The sequence below is a fragment of the Triturus cristatus genome, chromosome 9 (assembly GCF_964204655.1).
Source record: "Triturus cristatus chromosome 9, aTriCri1.1, whole genome shotgun sequence".
Taxonomy (NCBI): domain Eukaryota; kingdom Metazoa; phylum Chordata; class Amphibia; order Caudata; family Salamandridae; genus Triturus; species Triturus cristatus.
The window spans coordinates 378,368,052-378,381,961 of record NC_140592.1 but is presented as its reverse complement, the minus strand read 5'-3'; the positions used below and the strand labels follow the sequence as shown (position 1 = coordinate 378,381,961).

Genomic DNA, 13,910 nt, shown 5'->3' with positions numbered 1-13,910 from the left:
GTGTCAGTCCAGATCACTTTCCTGGGCTGCTTCTTCGAAGTCAGCGCTGTCAAGGGGGCAACCATGTTGCCATACCCCTTGACAAACCTCCTGTAGTACCCGGTGAGACCTAGGAAGGCTCTCACCTCCGTCTGGGTTTTGGGCGCCTCCCAATTCAGGATGGTTTCTATCTTGGGCTGAAGGGGTGCCACCTGGCCACTCCCAACTTGGTGTCCCAAGTACACCACGGAACCCTGCCCGATCTGGCACTTACTCGCCTTGATCGTGAGGCCTGCCTTGCGCAGCGCCATCAACACTTCCCAGAGGTGACGCAAGTGTTCCTCCCAAGTGGAGCTGAACACGGCGATGTCATCCAGGTAGGCTGCACTGAACGAATCCAGCCCAGCCAACACCTGGTTGACCAATCTCTGGAAGGTGGCAGGGGCATTCTTCATCCCAAATGGCATAACCCGGAACTGGTAGTGCCCATCTGGGGTGGAAAATGCTGACCTCTCTTTGGCCCCCTCGGTCAAGGCGATCTGCCAATACCCAGACGTTAAATCAAACGTGCTAAGGTAGTTGGCAGCCCCTAGCCGATCGATGAGCTCATCAGCTCTGGGGATGGGGTGTGCGTCGGTCCTAGTGACCGAATTGAGTCCTCTGTAGTCCACGCAGAACCGGAGTTCGGGTGTGGCTCCCGGCGCTGCAGCCTTTGGGACCAAGACCACGGGGCTGGCCCAAGGACTGCTAGAAGACTCAATTACCCCGAGTGCAAACATCTTGGAGACCTCCTCCTTGATGCATGTCCTCACCCTGTCAGTCACCCTGTAGGCCTTGTGCCGCACAGGTGGACTATCCCCAGTGTCCACATCATGGACGCACCAATCAGTGACACCCGGGACCAGGGAAAACAGGTCAGAAAACTGTCCCAGCAACTGGCGACAATCATTCTGTTGCTCAGGGGTCAGGGTGGAAGAGAGGATGACACCATCCACTGACCCATCTTGCTCCTTGGCTGACAGGAGGTCAGGAAGAGGTTCTGTCTCCTCTTCCATTCCAGCATCTGTTGCCAAGAGCATGCCTACTTGGGACCTCTCCAAGTGGGGCTTGAGGCGGTTGACGTGTAGGACCCTTAAGGGGTTCCTAGGAGACTTTAGGTCCACCACGTAGGTAACAGGACTCTTGCGCTCCACCACCTCAAAGGGACCGGTCCACTTATCCTGGAGCGCACACGGCTCCACGGGGGCCAAGACCCATACTTTCTGCCCAGGCTGAAGCTCTACCAGAGTGGCGTTCTGGTCGTACCACCGCTTCATCTCCTCCTGGCTGGCTTCCAGATTTGCCTCAGCAAGTTGCCTGAATCGCCTAGTCTGATTCCTGAAGGCCAGCATGTAACTATATACATTCTGGGGAGGCTTCCTGGGAGATTGCTCCCAGCCTTCTTTGACCAGACTCAGAGGTCCTCTGACTGGGTGACCATACAGAAGCTCAAAGGGACTGAACCCCAGAGACTTCTGTGGCACCTCACGGTAAGCGAAGAGAAGGCATGGTAAGAGGACGTCCCACTTCCGCCTCATGGCTCCTTCTAGGCCCATTATCATGCCTTTGAGGGTTCGGTTGAATCTCTCAACCAACCCGTTTCCTTGGGGGTGGTAAGGGGTGGTGAACTTGTAGGTTACACCACACTCTTGCCAAAGAGATTTCATGTACTTGGACATGAAATTGGTACCTCGGTCAGACACCACTTCTAGAGGGAATCCCACTCGGGAGAAAATTCCCATCAGTGCCCGTCCCACCACGGGGGCCGTCACTGTCCTTAGAGGAATGGCTTCCGGGTACCGGGTGGCATGGTCCACCAGGACCAGGATGAACCTATTGCCCATCGCTGTCCTGGGGTCCAGTGGCCCTACAATGTCAATCCCCACTCGCTGGAACGGGGTACCGACCACAGGGAATGGCTGGAGTGGAGCCTTCTGCTTCCTTCCACTCTTTCCACTTGCCTGGCAAGTCTGGCATGTCCTGCAGTGAGTATCTGAACTCCTGCGCATTTGAGGCCAATAAAAGTGGGTGACAAGCCTTTCAAAGTTCTTGTCCTGCCCCAAATGCCCTGCCAATGGCACATCGTGAGCCAGCCCCAGTAGGAAGGCTCTGAAGTCCTGGGGTACCACCAGCGCACGGGCTGACCCAGGCTCAGCAACCTTAGGCTCTGTATATAGGAGGTCGTTCTCCCAGTAAACGAAATGTGATCCTGACTGATCACCTGCGGCCTGGTCTGCAGCCTGCTGCCGCATACCCACGAGAGAAGGGCACTCCTTCTGTGCCTTGCAAAAGTCCTCCCTGGTGGGACCCCCTTCCTGCTGCCAATGGGTCAGCTCCGGCAGGTCTCCCAGTTCAGCTATTTGTTCCCCTGTAGGCTCCAGGGCATCCCCCTCAAGGTCTGCTTCCTCCTGGACCGTGGGAACTTCAGGGGCTGGCTTCCCGCGCCCCTTGCTCCTTCTCTCTGAGGCCGGTTCCTGGGCCTCCCTCTCAGGCTCCAGGACCTCTTGAGTACCTCTACTGGCTGCCATGGCCTTGTGGTGACACACGCCCAATCCGGCATACCCAACATCTCCAGGTGAGCACTCCGCTCCACCTTAGCCCAAGGTGAGCTCTCCAAATCGTTCCTTAACAAACAGTCTACAGGCATGGCGGGCCTCACAGCTACCTGAAGAGTACCAGAGACCCCCCCCCCACTCAAAGGGAACCTGAGCCACCTTGCAGTGTCTCTCTGTGTTGTCAGCGGCAACAACGGGATAGAATGCATTGGGGACCACCTGCTCCTGAGACACCAGGTGACACCTGACAGCCGTCACACTGGCTCCTGTATCTCTAAGAGCTTCCACTCTATGGCCATTTATGGTCACCCACTGCCTGTACTTCTTAGTGTTCTCAGGCAGCTGGGTTGGAGGGACCACTTCACGGTCTCCTAGCGAGACCAGGGACATCTCTGCGGGACCCCACCCACCTTGGACATCCCTCTCCTCCCCCAAGGCTACACTAGTCACCTGCCGGGGTGGAGCACCAGTGGGTGCTGGTTTACCAAACAATGGACACTTTACATCAGAGGCAAAATGCCCCAAATTGTTACACCTGTAACATCTTACGGGCCCCTTTGGAACAGGAGGACCTGTCGGGGCCCCGGTCGGTTTCTGGGGTGGGGGAGGCTGAGAACCCTTCCCTTGGTTCCCTTGGGGACTATTTTGGGGCCCTTTTTGGAACTGCTTCTGTTTACCCCTGTCCCCCCCACTCTTCTGCTGGGGACCCTGCCCACCTTTGGCGGAATCTCCCACGGTACCCTTGTGGACCCTGGTACTGACCCAGCGGTCCGCCTCCTCAGCAAGCTTCCTCGGGTTAGTCAGCTTACTATCTATCAGGTGCTGGCGTAGCTCAGGAAAACAATTACTGGACAAGTGCTCCCATGCCATTAGATCAAGAAGCCCTTGATAATCGTTCACCTTACTACCCTTCACCCAACCATCCAGCGCTCTGCAAAAGAAAGTCACATACTCCACATACGTACTATTGGGAATCTTAGTGCAACCCCTGAACCTCTGTCTATATAACTCAGGGGTCAACCCATACCTAGCCATCAATGCTTCCTTCATATGGGCATAAGAATTACGAACATCAACAGGTAAATCTAACAGTGTGTCCCGCCCTTCACTCAGGAACCTTCCCCACAACCCCGCTCCCCAATCTTTCTCAGGGACCCGGTGGGAAGACATGGCTACCTCGTAGGCTCTGAACCACTGCCCGATGTCGTCATTCCTGAAGAACTCCTTCACTACATCCTTGGGAATATAAACTCTTGGTTCCGCCGGTACTGGCAGTGTGCTGCCACCAGAGGGATTAAGCTCCAAACTTTTTGCTTTCAGCTCCAGCTCCCTCAGCTTCATGTCATGCTCTAATTGTAGTTTCTTTTCTTCCATGGCTAATCTTTGTTTTTCCATATCCATCTGCCCATGAAGTTTTGCCATTTCCACCTCGTGTGCCCGGGTTGCTGCCCTGTCTGCCAATTCTTCTGGCGACAGGCCTCTGCCAAACTCATGGACACTTTCTGGTGGAACCACTTCCACCTGATTCTCTGGTGCCTTTGACTCATACCAGGCCCTCAGCGCCTTCACAAATTGTTCCTTCTTTTTCAATCCAGTTTGGGCAATCCTGAACTTGGAGCAAAGACCTTTCAAGTCTTCATTGGTATGATTCAGAAGCGCGTCTTCTTCCCAATCTACGTCTTCAAATCCAGAGATTATGGAAGCCGCCCTTCCGGCTGAAAGTGAACCAGGCATGGCTCTAACAACGGAGACTCCTGGCAAAACAAAAACAAATGCTAGCCTTGTGGCTGTGTTACTGGTCTGCTCTCACTACGTGGTGATCAGTGATTCACTATACGCAAACCACAAATGCAAATCCGTAAATCCTCACCGCTGCCACCAATGTTAGAAATGAGGGGGCTCTGGTTGACGCAGGTGTGAACCCACAACAAGCAGGGACCCCTTACTTCTTGTCAGGGCGAAGGATGACTCCCCAGAATAACCCCTGCTCACCCTCTAGGTGCGTGGCGCGAGCAGTCTAGGCTAAGTCTCAGGCGTACACGGTTAAGCAGATGCAATTACACATACAGTAAACCCCTTTCATGCACCACAAACGGACACCAATCAGGAAGTATAAAAAAATAAGCTTTTATGTAGATTCAGCAGATTCAAATACAAGGCCCAGTGACGTTGAACTGATGGGGCCACAATTCTTGGAAATACGGTAAAGTTCTCTTTGTTTTACGTAAAGTTCTTTAGGCGGGCACAAGGTAACTGTAGGCCTCAGCGTACTTTGTGCTGAGGCAGCGCCCCGGAAGCACACAGCAGATGACAGGGAAATAAGAACGTTGCGGACCCTGGATCCGATGCGAGCTCGCGGTCGAGTTCGTAAGTACAGTACCTTGTTTCTTGACGCAAAGGCGGGTGCGGGATTTCAGCGGCTCTTCGACAGAAGAGCGAGGCGGCGTCCGGGGCTCCCTTACTTCACGATGGGTGTCTGGTCTTCAGGCTCACGGCAAGAGCGGGGTGTTGTAGGTGGCGGGTGAACAAAGCGGGGCAGCCGGGCACGCAGATGCGTCCGGGCCGTCCGAGGCTTGGAGATGCTCACAAACGCCGATTCCGGCGGGAGGGTGAAGGTGCACAGCGAGCCTCCACGAGCGAGGTGACGGGGCAGCCCAGCACAGCGTAGGGGGAGCGGCTCCGATCGAGCGAGGCTCTTCCCAAGGCGGGGGCGGCTAAGCAGTCCTGGTCACGGCTCAGGGAGGGACTGGGCACGAGGGTCACAGCTCCGGCGAGGGAAAGGACACCACAGTCCAGCAGCAGGCGAGTGAAGATCAGGTAGAGCCCAATGGTCCTGGGGCTCAGTTCAGGGGGCAAGCTCAGTTCCAAGCCCTTGGAGATCGTTTTGGAAAAGCACAAGTCTTGAAAGTAAAAGTAAAGTAAAAGTCTTCAGCAACAGTTTCTCTTCTCTCCTTTGGCAGCGAGGTCACCACTGCAGGCCAATCCCCCAGGATAGGGACAGTCTTCCTCCTACAGCTTTCCCGGTGCCTCCTCCTCAGGCAGAGATTCTTCTTGGTCAAAAGCGGATCTAGTTTCTTAGGAGCAGGGCTCCTCCATTTATACCACAAATCTTTTGTTCTCCCAGGCCAGGGGGGCCCTTGCCTAGTTCAGTCCGGTTTCTGAGCACTTTGTTTACGTGATGCAGGCTTCTTCTTTCAGAGTGCAGGGCAGAGTCATCAGACGCTCCACAGGGGGTGGAGCCGGCATCGAGGTAGCGGAGCACTGTCCTATTCAGAACCTAGGAGCACTCCTCCCACCCATCTACCTGTCGATCGTCCTATTCATACCAGGCTACCTAGCCCTGCCCATCTGGGTTCCCCCAGCCCTGTCACTCACACCAGCCAGACATCAGATACACATCACGCAGAGGCGGCTGAAATGTTTAGGCAAGCAAAGGCCGACTTTCTAAAAGCGGCATTTGCAAACCCGGAATATTAAAATAAACCTTGCGAAAAGATGTACCTTATTATTCCGAGTTCAGGCATACTAAACTCGATCTTCTACCATGTTCCCTGGGTCGGTTAGGATCATAGGGTGTAATAATCCAGGCCGCCCATACTGGCCTATGAGAACAGGGTAGCCTTGCAGTAGTGAACAACAAGATGGCGGTAATTCACTACTAGGACATGCCACGCATCCGGGCTTGTCCTACCTTAGGCTTACAACGCACCCTGCCCGTGGGCCTACCAGAGGGGTGACTAACATGCAGCTAAGGGAAGGTTTTAGGGACTGGCAAGTGTGGGCACTTGTCGGTCGGCGTGTCAGTACCAGACTGCACGCAGGTTCTGCGATGGCAGACCTTAGACATATTTTACCGGCCGCATCTGTGGGTGGCACAACCCGTGCTGCAAGCCCACCAGCGGTGTTTGCCTTTACATGCCCTGGCGCTCCTGGCGCACTTTACTGGGGTCTGATAGTAAATCAAACAATCCAATCATGGAATCCAACCAACATATACAATTTACATAGGGAGCACTCGCACCGCGACACTGGTTGGCAGTGGCACAGCGCGCTGAGCGGCCAACACCCTAAAAACACATGAGGCACAGTGACAAAAAGAGGAAGGGAGACTCACGCCAAGGTGCCAGGTCTAACAGTGGCGATCTTTCAATCTAGCAACATCCTCCACCACTCCAACTCTAGGAACACTTGCCTGTTCCACTACAACAAGGCTGCCTATTACAGACTCCTGAAACTTAGCAAAAGTCATCTTTGACTCAGGGCAAGAATCCTGGAACACAACAAAAGCATTAAACATTGCCAAGTGGAAAAGATGGAGAGCCAACTTCTTGTACCAAATGTAAGCCTTACGAAGAGCAGTGTAAGGTTCCAACCTCTGATCTACTCTGTCAACACCACCCATGTGCCTATTATAGTCTAAAATGCACACAGGTTTGCGCGCTTCAGCGACCTGACCCCAAACAGTCACAGGTGCAGTGCTTTCATCATGGATGGTAGTCAGCATGTAGACATCTCTCCTGTCTGAAAACTTCACAGCAAGAAGCTCCTGGCAACGCAACGCACTGCACTGTCCCCGCACAAGCTTTTGACAAACAAGTTCTTTCGGGAAACCTTTACGGTTAGAGCGGATTGTGCCACAAGCAAAAGTGTCCACTTTGGCTAATTCCCTGAACAACCGCACACCAGTGTCGAAGTTATCTACATATAAATGGTGGCCTTTGTTGAAAAATCCTCTACCAAGTTCCCAAACAAGTTTCTCAGTCACTCCAAAAGTGGACGGACAACCAGGGAGGTTAATCCTAGATTCCTTACCGGTGTACACCCTGAAATTAGACACATATCCAGTCCTACTGTCACACAGCATATACAGCTTTATTCCATAGCGTGCCCTCTTACTAGGAATGTATTGCCTAAAAACCAAGCGGCCCTTGAACAACACCAAAGACTCATCCACTGCAATTTCTTTCCCAGGGGCATAAATCTCAGAAAATCGATCAACAAAGTGATCAAGGACAGGCCTAATCTTAAAAAGACGGTCACAATCAGGGTGATCTCGTGGCAACGCTAAACCATTATCAACAAAATGCATCATCCGAAGCAGAAGCAAATACCTATCACGACTCATGACTGCCGGAAAAATAGACGTTGCCATCAAGGGACTGCTAGACCAATATGAAGACATTGATGGCTTCCTTAGCAAGCCCATCAAAAAAGTTAAACCCAAGAACTTCTTCATCTCTTCAACATTTGTGGGAGTCCACCGGGTAGCTCTAGAGTAGGGCCTAAGTCTGGCACTGTTGTCCCTCAAAAACTGTTCGGCATACAAATTAGTCTGCTCAACAATCTCTGCCAAAAACACATCGTCCATAAACAACGGAAAAAAATTTACTGGCAAAAAGTTTTCAGTATTCACTCTAGACCCTGGAACACCAGTAAACTCTGGCAATGCCGGCTGCACCATGCCAGGGGCAACCCAGAGGTCATCACTTTCAAAGGGAAGCCTTGCAGCCCCAGCCTGCAGCCCAGATGCCTCTTGCCGCACTACACCAACGGGAAGCCTTGCAGCCGCAGGCTGCAGCCCAAAAGCCTCTTGCCGCACTACACCACTGGGAAGACTTGCAGCCCCAGGCTGCAACCCAGATGCCTCTTGCCGCACTTTCGGCACATCAGTCTCCTCCTCTAACACAGGCACTTCATCCGCACTAAGAGTATCTTCATCATCCGATGACTCCATACAGAGAGACAACTCACTGCCAGAATCGTCCCCTGCCTCCTCTCCCTCAGATGCAGAGTCAGTCTCTGAACCATGGTCAGAGGAAGACTCAAACAGCAAACCAACAACCTGCTGAGCAGTAATCCTGCGGCTAGCCATTATACTTACTAAGATAGAAGACTGCACAAACAAGTCAACAACAACCAACAATGTGCAAACCAAGTAAGTAAAGAAATGTGTACCTTTATCACAAAGATCAATGTACTCAAAAACTATACAATCCAATTACAAGAGACAGCTGCACTCACCAGAAACCAACTCTGCAGTGACACAGCAAAAACCAACGATATTAAACTAGAAAGAAGAAAAAAAAACAAATTACTCACAAGACAACAAAATACACATCGAGCACCAATGCAAAAAGTTTTCGACACTAAAAAAACAAACATACTGCTATTATTACACCATTTGCAAAAAAAATTCATGCAGAGAAATCAAACACATTTACATTGTACAAAAAAGAGTCTCTTACCAAACTACACAAACAGCATAACCACCAGTAACAACACGGCAAACTGAAAAGAGCAAAAGCCTTTACATAGAACAAAAAAGTAAAAAAAAACCATTACTATTGCAATTCACAAAAAATATAACGATAAACATTATAACATGCTATGTTACTACCCAAATGGTTAATCGGGTTATGTGCCAGGTGGGGCAGAAAACAGCAGGAAAAAAAAAAGGCTACCCCGGGCGGGTGGGCCAAATACATATTATAAAAATTGTATTTTTTCTGGGGCCAGAAACGGACCGAGAGTGGACCGATCTGCCCCCAGGGGGGGGGCAGAAAAGTCTGTGCAATAATTATTCCCCCTGGGAAGCGACCCTTGCCCAAGGGGTCGCTTCCCATATCAATAAAACGACATCCCTGGTGTCTAGTGGGCTTTTCTGCCCCCCTGGGGGCAGAAACGGACCGAAAGTGGACCGATCTGTCCCCAGGGGGGGCAAGAAAGTCTGTGCTATAATTATTCCCCCTGGGAAGCGACCCTTGCCCAAGGGGTCGCTTCCCATATCAATAAAACAACATCCCTGGTGTCTAGTGGGCTTTTCTGCCCCCCCTGGGGGCAGAAACGGACCGAAAGTGGACCGATCTGCCCCCAGGGGGGGGCAGAAAAGTCTGTGCTATAATTATTCCCCCTGGGAAGCGACCCTTGCCCAAGGGATCGCTTCCCATATCAATAAAACAACATCCCTGGTGTCTAGTGGGCTTTTGTGCCCCCCCTGGGGACAGAAACGGACCGAAAGTGGACCGATCTGCCCCCGGGGGGGGGCAGAAAAGTCTGTGCTATAATTATTCCCCCTGGGAAGCGACCCTTGCCCAAGGGGCCGCTTCCCAAATGACGAACTGGACATCCCTGGTGTCTAGTGGGGCATCCCTGCTCCACGATCGCGACGCTGTGCGCGATCGTGGGACAGGAATGCCCAGCATTGAGACATCAGGGGAGAGGAAATACTCTTTCCTCTCCCCCGATGCCTCAAGGCCTTAGAATTCCGCCCCCCCCCCCCCCCCGCCACACCACAGCAAAACACTCACCCTCCCCGTTGGACGCGCTGGAAGAAATGAATTCCAGCGCTGTGCGCGCTGACGTCATCAGGAAGCGTGGGGGGGCTCGGGGGTGGCAGCGGAAACTCTTCCGCTGCCATCCCCCTCTGTGGGGGCACGATCGATGCCCCAGGGGGGGAGCGCCAGCGCTTCCCCCAGGGGCTGTGCTCATGACGGAGCGGTTCCGTCATGAGCACAGCCCAACCGATGCTCATGACGGAACCGCTCCGTCATGAGCATCGAAGGGGTTAATATAACATTCCTGAAACCTGAGTTTTTTTCAGTGCATTGCTATGGTTTTTTAACTAGCAGTCGCGTTTGTAGAGTGGTGGAGAAAGGGGGCTTGGCTGCCAACCAGCGCTCAGGAATTCTGCTGCGTGGGACTTATAGGGGGCACCAGAAGGGCTTCTTGGCCCCCAGCGGCACTCAAGAGGCAAGAGGACTTCATCACCCCACCAGCAGTGTGCCAAGAGGCACGTTTGCAAAGTGGTGGAGAAAGGGGCATGGCCTCTAAACACCTCTCAGCAATCCAGCTATGTGGGGCTTACTGGAGGTAACAGGTGGGCTAGTTGACCCCTAAGGACCCTCAGCAACGAAGTGCATTTCATCCTCCAACGAAGAACACGCCAGGAGGCGCGTTTGCAGAGTAGTGAAGAAAGGGGGTGGGGTCTCGATGAGTTGTCAGCTTCATTTTTTGTATTTGTTTTTTCATTTCAGGAAGAGGGGCTGTGTGGCCCCCCTTTCCTTTACTCTTTTGGACCCAGGAGACCCCATCCCACGGGCCTGAACCATTCAAAAATAAAAAATAGTAATAAAAACGGGGGGGGGAGGGAGGGGATTCGCCCCCCTAGGCTGAGGAGGTGGTGGCCCCCGAGGCTGTGCGGGGGGCTCACACTTTATTTTTTAATAGAGCACCGGCGAGTTGGCAGTCCCAGGGGCTGCGCGTGGCTGCATGGCCTCCCACATTTAACAAAATTAGCCCCAGGGAGGGGGCAGCGGGGCTGTGTGGGGGCAGAAGCCCCCCCATGCCTTTATTGAAAAAATAAAGCCCCGGGGAGTTGGCAGTCCCAGGGGCTGCAAGGGGCCCATGTGTTCCCCCTCCCCGAATTTAAAGAACATAGCCCCTGGGAAGTGGGGGTCCCCGGGGCTGCGGGGGCCCCCGCACCTGTTCCAAACATTGCCCCCAGGACCAGGTCCACCCAGGGGCTTAAAGAAAATGAAGCGCGGCCCAAACTCGAATCCCGCAAATTTTCTTTTTTTAAATGCTTTTTTGGGCCCCCCTGAGCAGGCCCAGGGTGTTTCTACCCTGCCCCCTTTTCTTAATTTTTAACATTTTCAGACCTTTTTGTCTTGTGGCTGTTCAACCGAGTCACAAGATGGCTGCCAACACTTCCTGGTTTGAAGTGATGGCAGCCAATCAGATCGCACGAATCACCCCGAAACTTCAACACAGCAGCTGAAGTGAGTGGGCAATTTTGTGAAGATTCGACAAACTACGCCAAAGTGTTTGGCAAATCAAAAAATGCTTTTCCTATGGAAACTAGTTCCTAACTAAAACTAGCTACTGGTGACCGCCAGTAGGTAATATATATACATATATATATATATATCACTTATATACATGTATTTCACTTCACTGAAAAAAACAAAGATTACAGGTCCGTTATAGTCAGGCTCAGATTTCACTTGTACAAAACCTTTAAAATTCAGCAGTTATAATTACCTTAGCTAACCTAACTTATGCCCCCAATGCACTGCTTGACCTCACATATTACATCACTCATGACATGGTCAGTGATATCACTGATTACATCAAAAATGGTATCACTAATGACATCATCCAGTTAGTGTGCATGTTTTCTAAAAGTTTGAGTGTTAAATATATATTGTAGGCTACTACATAACTTAAATTTGTATTCTTTGTGTACTAGTAATGAATGATACTATTTCTAACAAATGTTGTGTGTGATTGTGTGTATCCATGTGTGAGTAGGTGTCTTAGTGGCTGTACCGGTGTGTGAGTGGCTGTATGGGTAAGTGGCTGTGTAACTAGCTTATGCATGAGTGAGTGGCTATATTGGTGAGGGAGTGGCTGTGTGAGAGGCTGTATTTTTTTGCAAGTGGTTTTTTGGGTCGGAGTGGGTGTGTGAGTGATTGTATGGGTTAGTAAGTGAGTCTGTGAGTGGTTTTGTGAATGTGTTAGTCGCTGTATGGGTCTGTTAGGTGTGTGAGTGGTTATGTGGGTGTTTGAGTGGCTGTATAGGTCAGTGAGTGCATGTGGGAGTGGTTATGTGGGTGTGTGAGTGGCTATATGGGTCTGTGACTGGGTGTGTGAGTGACTGAATGGGTCTGTGAGTGTGTGTGTGAGTTACTGTATGGGTCTGTGAGTGGGTGTGTGAGTGGCTATGTGGGTGTGTGAGTGGCTCTATGGGTCTGTGAGTAGGTGTGTGATTGGCTGTATGGATCTGTAAGTAGTTGTGTGAGTGATTTTGTGGCTGTGTGAGTGGTTGTATAGGTCTGTGAGTGGGTGTATGAGTGGTTTTGTGGGTGTGTAAGCAGCTATATGGATCTGTGAGTAGGTGTGTGAGTGGCTGAACGGGTCTTTGAGTGGGTGTGTGAGTTTTTATGGGTGTGTGGGTGGGTGTGTGAGTGGCTGTGTGGTGTCTGAGTGGATGTGAGAGTACTAGAATGGGAGTAGGAGTGGGTGTCTGAGTGTGTGTCAGTAGCTGCGTGAGTGACTGGGCTAGAACAGAACCTCACCTGTCCCTTTATCCAACAAGAGTTCATAGCTTTGCACAAAATATCTATTGGTTAACTAGTAATTACTACTTTGTTGGGTACATGTCTTGTGCGTATTCTAGACTATAGCTTCATAATGGACCATGAGGAAATGTCTTTAGTGACCTTGTCTGCGTTTCCTCATGCATCTTCATCCAGAAATCTGGGATAACATGAATTCTTCTATAGAGAAGACAACGAGACTACAAAGAGGTAAATTCCCACCAAACAAGGTTCCTTCCTCTTAACTATATGAAGTAATTGCTATTTGTTTGGGGGAGATATTGTCATATTCCTCGGCATAAAAACGTTTCACCAAAATCGCCGGGAAATGCGCTGGGTGGCCTTTTGTTAAGCTGTCCATCATCCTGGCAAAAAGCAGGAAGGCCTTTGCATACTACTAACGTGTAGGGGGCGGGGGCAAATGAGCAGAGCTTCCTGGGGATTTGTACATTTGCTTACTCTTAGTAATTTAAAGAAAGGACAATGTACAGGACAAAAAAGAACCCACTCCCCATTCATGTGGAAGGGGGTCCATGCTGCACCCTTCACGGCCGATTTTGGCCCCAGGTACTCCATTCCCCGGGGCCTGGCCTCTTGATGCTTTATGCCCTGGAGCCCACCCATGGCAACCAGTGTGCAAAGCTGGGGACTGGGGAGTAGCCCCAATGCCCCTTGGTCCCTGCTGGCTCCCTGCCTCCAGCGGTTGCCGGCTTTGCTCCTGCAAGCAGGAAGCAGCAGAACTGCTGCTTCCTATGTGCAGGAGCAATCCTTTCATCTGTTTTCCTGCCCTCTTCACAGCAGGCAGCAAAACAGTTGAAAAGTCTGCTCCCAGCCGACAGGAGCAGTTTTCCTGTCAAATCTCCCACCAAGCAAAAGCAAACAACTATGTCCTGGAGTTGGGCACCCCAGGACATAGCAAGTCGGCCCTGGGGGTGGCGGTTCCCAGGGCCATTAATGGCTCTTGATGGGGGCCACATGGCCCACTTTGTTTTATAGAACCAGCCGCTGGGAGGTGGTGGTCCCCGGGGCCAAAACCGCTTGGGAGGCGTGGACCAGATAAGGTGGTGGTCCGGGGGGCCTAAAGAGCCTCAGGAGGGGGGTCCCGCTACCCCTCCAATTGAAAAACAGTCGGCCTGCGCCAGGGAAATGGGGGTTCCAGGGCCAAGAATAGCCATGGGGAAGGCTGCCGCGTGTGCCACCCTCCCCATATTATATATATTAGGAAGCTACCAGGACCTGG

At 51.8% G+C, this 13,910-nt stretch overlaps 1 protein-coding gene across 1 annotated transcript in view; it reads left to right on the top strand.

Annotated features, from left to right (window-relative positions):
- The window catches only part of ZNF541 (zinc finger protein 541), a 1,112,036-nt gene that overhangs the window by 1,071,413 nt on the left and 26,713 nt on the right, over window positions 1-13,910 (top strand). The gene's annotated exons all lie outside the window — the stretch shown is intronic.